Source organism: Triticum dicoccoides, chromosome 7A (genome assembly GCF_002162155.2).
Source record: "Triticum dicoccoides isolate Atlit2015 ecotype Zavitan chromosome 7A, WEW_v2.0, whole genome shotgun sequence".
Classification (NCBI taxonomy): domain Eukaryota; kingdom Viridiplantae; phylum Streptophyta; class Magnoliopsida; order Poales; family Poaceae; genus Triticum; species Triticum dicoccoides.
In genome coordinates this window covers 398616438-398623872 of record NC_041392.1, presented here as the reverse complement: position 1 = coordinate 398623872, position 7435 = coordinate 398616438, and positions in this window count along the sequence as shown.

The following is a 7435-nucleotide window of genomic DNA, read 5'->3' as shown; positions in this document are numbered from 1 at the left end:
ATGTTCTTAGTTCAGACATCATATCGAATGCCCTTTGTTTAGCATATAAATCACATATGTGAATTAAATGATGCAATCCTGATTACTTAGATAACATGTAGGTGAATTATGTCATGCGATCCTGTTTAGTTATTCGTCATATCTTTGAATTATGTTATGCTATGCTAGCCAGTTTAGATAGACATCATATATGTGAAATTATGTCATGCTATCCGTTTTAGTTAAACAATATACATGTCAACTATATCATGCCCTCTTTTTTCACACTATCTATTGCATCTGTCTCTCATACAATGTCTGTACATTCAACTAAGTTTCCTGTTTATCAACCATTTGAATTGGAGCGGGTGATGCCAGTATCTAGCGGACTAAAAACACGGTCTTCAAATAAAACAGTGCTACCTCTTGGTGGAGATAGCACCCCAGTTGTACAAGCACAAGAACCAGCCCTACCACACATAACCCAAACTCTCGCAGATTGTACCCCTAGTACGATGGACAGAGAACCAGCTTCACCCAATCTAACCCCAACCCCAGCCAATAGTAACCCAGTTCCTGTTGACACAGCACCATCTCCACCACAGAGCTCCCAAACAAGAGCATTTAGTAAGGCAGCTCCAGTGCCCAAAGGGCCTATACTATCACGGCGAACCCCAGCTCCACCAGTTAGTACGCCTATTCCTACGGAGGAAGCACAACCAGCTAGTCGTAGTTTAGCATCTATCGCATTTGATGTTGTTAAATCGCATGTGCGTATCTTCCCATCTTGGAAATATTATACGAAAGATGAAGGAAAATGCCAGTTGCAGGTGTTTGTCTAGGAGTTATGTGTAAGTAATGTTATTCATGGCAATTACTTTGCTTCGTCCCATACATCCTACCTCCATGATGGTTATAATACAACATATTTTCCCATTTTTCTCTATAGAGAAGGTCCAATTTGGAAACTCAGGATGAGGTAACCTGTGCTAATACCTCTGCTATCTTCAAGAATGCTTGGTGGCAGTATCAGAATTACCTGAAGAAAACGTACTTCACCGGCAAAGAAACTCATCAAATTCCCTTACGTTCTCCTGAGACACATTTACTGGACGATGACTGGGAATGCCTTGTTCTCTACTGGTCCCGAACCAAGAATGTGGTAAGGTCTATGAGCTCATTTTCTATTTTGAAGTATTATATTCTTGCATCTTACTGCACTCTGTTTATGTAGGACAAGTGCCTAAACCTGAAGAACAACTATTCTAATTTAAGATTCCATTGCTACCATAGGATATAGATATATATTTGTTTGATGCTTTTATTATGTACTAGTACTTGGCAATAGAAGACTTGGTAGTTTAATCATGTTCACCTTACCAATGAACTGGTTCACCGAAATGAGTTTAATATAGTAGTACATGCTAAACTTGTTATGTGTCTGCTTGTTTCTTCTTTTAGAATGCTGACAGAATATTGGGGAAGAGTGCCTTATTAAGCAACGGTAAAGGAAGTAATGCAGATAAGGTTCAGGATAGTGACACATCCTGTCTTGGTTTAGTGTTGGAGTTACTGGCCACTACCGCTTGCACAAACTATTCAAACTCACTGTCTGAATCAGTTCGGTTTCTTGAGTCCCAACTACGAGCTGAAAGACATCGTTCAGCTGTGCTGTGGCAAGAAGCGAAAGGACTGCGGAAGTCCCTGGAGCATTCAGATGCATACTTTCTGGTGCAACAGCAAGCGTTGGAGGATTTTGGCGCCAAACAGGACAAAGCTAATTAGCTTGCTAAGCTTATTGCTAGCATGGTGGATACCCAGGATACCATTTCTTGAGCTCTTCTGAAGTTGTTTTAGTTATGATCTTGTTTTGCTGCCGCGTTTATTTACACTGGTGGCCACTTTTGACGGCCAGTGTATATGATATGCTGCTTTGTTCCCTATATTTGCACTGGTGGTGAACTTTGATGCCCAGTGAATGTAATATGTGTAATAGCCGTGATAGCTTAGCGTTAGTTGCTTGCTTATTTATTTCCTTGTTGTCTTGTTTATTTGTTTGCTTGTAGTCATTGCAGTTCTTTTTCCGCGGTTAACTAGTGGCTGCAATAACCTATTTTTTAAATCTAGGCCACAATAACCATGGGCTAATATTTAATGTAGTGACACTGGGCCTCCTACGGGCCGTAGAAACAGTGGGCCTTCTATGGGCCGTAGAAACAGTAGGCCTTCTATGGACCGTAGAAACAATGGGCCTTCTATGGGCCGTATCATCAATGGGTGTTATACGAGCCGTATGATCGATTGGCCAAACATGGGCCAACAACAAGCCGCATTATGGCCGTAAACGGGCTAGAGTTGGAATCATCCGTTCATGGGCCGACCGTAACGGGCCATCGTTAATAGCCTGTATTGGATGACGCTATGAAAACGGCCCAACGTATTAACGAACCACAAACGGGCCGACTGTAACCATGGGCTGAATTTGGCCCACAAGCAGAAAATGACAGTAACGGGCCGTAAGTAAACGAATGCTGGAAATGAGCCCAAGAATAAATGGGCTCTGAGAGGGCCGAAAGATAACATGGGCTAGAAACGGCCCAACGGAATAACGGGCCGTTAATGGGTATAAAGTGATACACTATTCATTACGGGCCAGTTTCACCACGGGCCGTTAATAGGCCAAGAGTTACATAGGGCCTCATATGGGCCGGAAGACTTCATGGGCCATACATGGGCCAGAAGTGTAAACGGGTTGGAATCATGTTGGATGGCCCAGATGACGCTACTGGGCCTAATTCGGATAGAGCATAACGGGCCTTCGGTTAGCGGGCTGTAAATGGGCCATATGTGAACAGGCCATTAACAGGCTTTCCATGGGCCGGCCCGCCACCTTTTGACCAAGTCAAACGGGCCGGCCTTTTCACAGCAATGGGCCTCTGTTGGGCCGTGCCACATGTCGACGTATCATAGGCGCCGATCTAACCCACTGACGAGCTGACACGTGTTTCGTCCGGCCAATAAGAATTTTACACGTGGAAATTTCCCATTGGTCGGGGCTGTTAACGGGTTATCGGATCCAAAACCCGACCCAATAGCTTAACGGCGTTCCGTTACGGTGGATGCCACGTGTCGGTCACCCTTGACGAAAGCACTTCTGTGACGCGCGATTTATCGTCATGGAAGTGTACACTTCCGTGATGATAATTTTGGTAATGCCATGGAACACTTCTACGGCAGCACAGGTATGACTATCTTGATTCTATCATAAATTTGTCATGGATGTACATGCATGACAAAAAAGCGACCTATTGTGACAAACACATATCATCACGGAAGTGTATTTTTTTGTAGTGTCTGCTGGCTCTTCGTCTCACGCGCACTGCGCTCCCATGGAGGCACGGGCCGTGCTCATCACGGCGAATGAGCTCCTGCGTTACCGCCCCATCGACGACGTCTATGAGGAGTGGCTCGACCGCTCGCCGAGCTCATCCGTGCCGCGGGGGGCTCTCTGGCACCGTCCCACTCTCTGCCTCCCCCTCAGCAGGCCACGGGCGACGGGGCTCGTGGCGTGCATCCACCGCCTCGACCCCAAGACGGTGCCTTGGCGCCAAGGCGCGCGCCTCTGCGGCGTCATCCGCCGCGCCCGGCGCCTGCACGTGAAGAAAGGAGCTGCCAAGAAATCCCGCGGCCGCGAGAAGCTGCACCAGCGCTCCCTGCGCCACCTCGTCAAGACCGCACGCCACTTGTAGTGGCACAGCGTGGACCTCGCCAAGACCAAGCTCCGCCCCCGAAGCGGGCCCCGTCACCCACGGCAGGCTGCCGCGCCTTCACCCCTGAGCTGCATAGCATTGCCTGGCCAGGCAAGTTCAAGCCAAATCTGGCTCCTCGGTACGATGGCAACGCTGACACCATGGAGTTCCTGTAGCTCTATGAGTTGAGCATCGAAATGGCCAACGGCGATGAAAAAGTCATGGCGAACTGGTTTCCCGTGGCTCTCAAGGATGAGGCCCGCTCCTGGCTCCTGAACCTGCAGCACGGCTCGATCTCCTCCTGGGACGAGATGCGCGACCGCTTCGTCGCCAACTTCCAGGGCACTCGTGACCGCCCGCCGGTCGCGGGCGACCTACGCCGCATCAAGCAATAGCCAGGAGAGAGCCTCCAGAAGTACATCCTGCGCTTCAACAACACACGCTTCAAGATCCCCAAGGTCACGGACGAGGCCATCATCTCCGTGTTTTTCGACGGCGTCCGCAACGTCAAGATGAAGGAAGAGCTGGCTATCCATGAGGAGCTTTGCACATCTCAGGACCTGTTCAGCCTGGCGACCTGGTGCACAAGAGCTGAGGAGGGGCGCCTCTCTCCTCTTGAGCTGACAACTGCAGGAGTGGAGGAAAAGAAGACCAAGGCCAAGGACGTGAAGCGCAAGGAGGCAGTAGTGCTCGCAGCAGATCCCGACAACAAGCGAGGCAGAGACCAGCCTGAGTTATCCAAGAACGGCCGCCCATTCTGTGCCTTCCACAACCTGAACACCCACAACACCCGCGACTGTCAAGACCTTAGAGCCATTCGGGAAGGACTATTCGGCCAACGCCCCGAGCGTAATGACCGGGGCTACGGCTGCGGAGGAGGACGCGGAGGTGGATGCTGGGACGACTGTGGCCGCGCTAGGAGTGGCATGACCGGCCTCGTGAGGACCGTTGGCATGACCAACCTCGCGAGGGCGCCTGGAGGGACCCGGATCGTGAGGATCGCCCCCAGGGCAACGCTGGTCTTCCCCCGTTGCCGCCGCCAAGGAGGAACGATGACCACCACCAGGACGAGGAGGCTGGGGGCTTCCAGGAGCCGCGTGCGGTCGCTTGAATCTTGGGCGATGCTCAGGCCCTAGCCTCTTAGTGCATCTTCAAACAGTTCGCTCGCGAGGTGAACGCGGCGCTCCCCAAGCTTGAGGCCACGCGCCCACTCCGGAGGTCCCAATGCGCCATCACCTTCAGCTCGACCGACCAGCTCAAGTTTGCAGCCACCGCTGGCACACTCCCTATGCTGTGCTCCCCATTCATCAGCAATGTGCAAGTCACCAATACTCTCATCGATGGTGGTGCAAGGCTCAACTTCCTATCCGTCGACACGTTCGACAACCTCCAAGTGCCTTATGAGCAGCTCCAGCCAACCAAGCCTTTCTCAGGGGTGACTGACGGTTCCACCACACCAATAGGGCAAGTCCGCCTGCCTGTCACCTTAGGGGAGCGCAAGAATTACCGCACCGAGCTCATCGACTTCGATGTCACGCACATCCTCCTGCCGTACAATGCCATCCTCGGGTATCCAGCCCTGGCCAAGTTCATGGCAGTCACTCACCACAGCTACAACGTTCTCAAGATGCTAGGAAGCGGGGGGATCATCACTATCCCATGTGAAGAAAGAGATGTGGTGTGCTCCCTTGAGCGCGCCTTCCAAGCCACGGCAATTGACAACCCAGACAGCAGAAGTGCAGGCCCTCCAGAGACCATCCCCAAGAAGAAGCTACCGCGCCGTGCAGGACCCCAAGAATATGGTGTCGCATCAGGAGCCTCGTCAGGATCGGCGCCCGCTCCAGGGGCACCTCCCTCCACTGCATAGGAAAGCGCGCCCGGCGCCCTCCTCAGGAAAGACCCCGGGGCTCTTTTCTGGAGGGCCTCAGACCTGGCCAATCTCATGAGGGAGGCGCTTGGGCACCGCTTGGAAGCGTGCTTCATGGCACGTGTTTCTCAGGAGAGTATGGGGCAAGGAATGCCCACCACCCAGGAGTTCATCACCAAGACCACCCAAGAGCTACAAGACGCAAGAGCCATGCGTGGCGAGAGCCGCTCACAGAGTGTGGCTCACCACCCAGGCGACGGTGCCGAGCTGCGCGCCTGCGTTAACATCCCAGGGCTCAACAAGGCTGCATCTCAGGAACGCTTCTGGCCATCATGCGGGGGCCACTATGAGGGTCCACCATACAGCTTCATTCACATGCCCTTCGGCTTGCCGAGCATGGCGTCGGCACATCGGCGCAATGTGCGGAAAGTCCTGGCGGCTCAGGACGCCAGGTTCCACGCCGTTCTGGAGGAGATGGCGACGGCCTTCAGGGAACCTCCTGAGCCCCCAGAGCCTCCCGAGGCTTAGGGTCCCGGTGGCTCATGAGGAGTCATTCCTTCAACACGTGGCTTCAGCTGCACCAACTCTACTTCGTCTACAGACCCAGGTGACATCTTCCAAGTTCATTTAAGCTGGGAGCGCCCCTCGGGCTACACTATTCCCAGGCCACATGGGTCGGTCCCTATAGCATGTATCCCTTTTGCTTATGCTTCTAAGCTTACCTCGCTGGGGGCGCCCATCGGGCTGCATCATCACCACGCCGCTCGTGCCAGACCCAGTGGCATGTACCTTCCTGCATTTATCCCATACAATCTGCTTAACCTACCAACTGCTATCACTTGTTTGATCACCGCCCACCACGGGTCCGTTCGCCCCATGCAATTTGCTTGCACGTTAAAAGGGGGGCTCCTGACCATCGTGACTCAGGAGCTCTTACTGGCTCTCCAGCCCTCACCCCCTAGCCTTGACCACGGCATCGCGACGTGGCATACCATCGGAGGCTGTGCTCGCTCGAGGGCCAGGACCTGAGGACGTAGAGTGCTTGCATCTAACCGCCTTGCAGGGACATACAGTCACCAAGACTCAAGACCAGACGCAACCCGCCTTGAGGTAGGGCCTCGTGACTCCCGCGATGGCTCACGAGTGCCCAGATACACCTCGCAGCCCTGTCGTGCAAGCCACGTGTTAGGGCAGGGATGTACACGCCCCGGGGGCTCCTCCCGGAGGGGGGCCCTCATCCCACGCCCAAGTGGAAGCTCCATGCTTCATGCTGGCTGTCGACACTGCCGAGGAGCGGCTATGCCCGTGCACAAGCGGAAGCACTATCCTCCGCGCTGTTGATAAACAACTAAGGACGACCCCACGGTCGTACCAACCTCAGGGAGCCCAGAGCTCAGCGCCCAGCCTCACCATGAAGCCTCCCCTCGGGAGAGTCGCGCGAGGGGGCTGGGCACGGGGGTTGCGCTCGGGTCACGCCCAAGCGCACACCACCCAACTAGGTCCCCCTGACCTGGGCATCACGCACCCCTCCCGAGGCCTCGGTGAGGGCAGATATGGAAATTGTTTGAACGTCAAGGGGGACTCCTGAGCATCGCGACTCAGGAGCCTAACTGGTCACGTATCCTCTCACTCCTTGGACCGTCCTAGTCTCCGGTCGGCCCAACGGCGGTTGAGGTATGTGCGGGGCCGAGCTCTGGCAACGTAGAACATTAATCTATCCTCATGAACTCTCCCTATATGATGTTCGCACGTCAAGGGGGACTCCTGAGCATCGCAACTCAGGAGCCTAACTGGTCACGTAGCCCCTCACTCCTTGGACCGTCCTGGTCTCCGGTCGGCC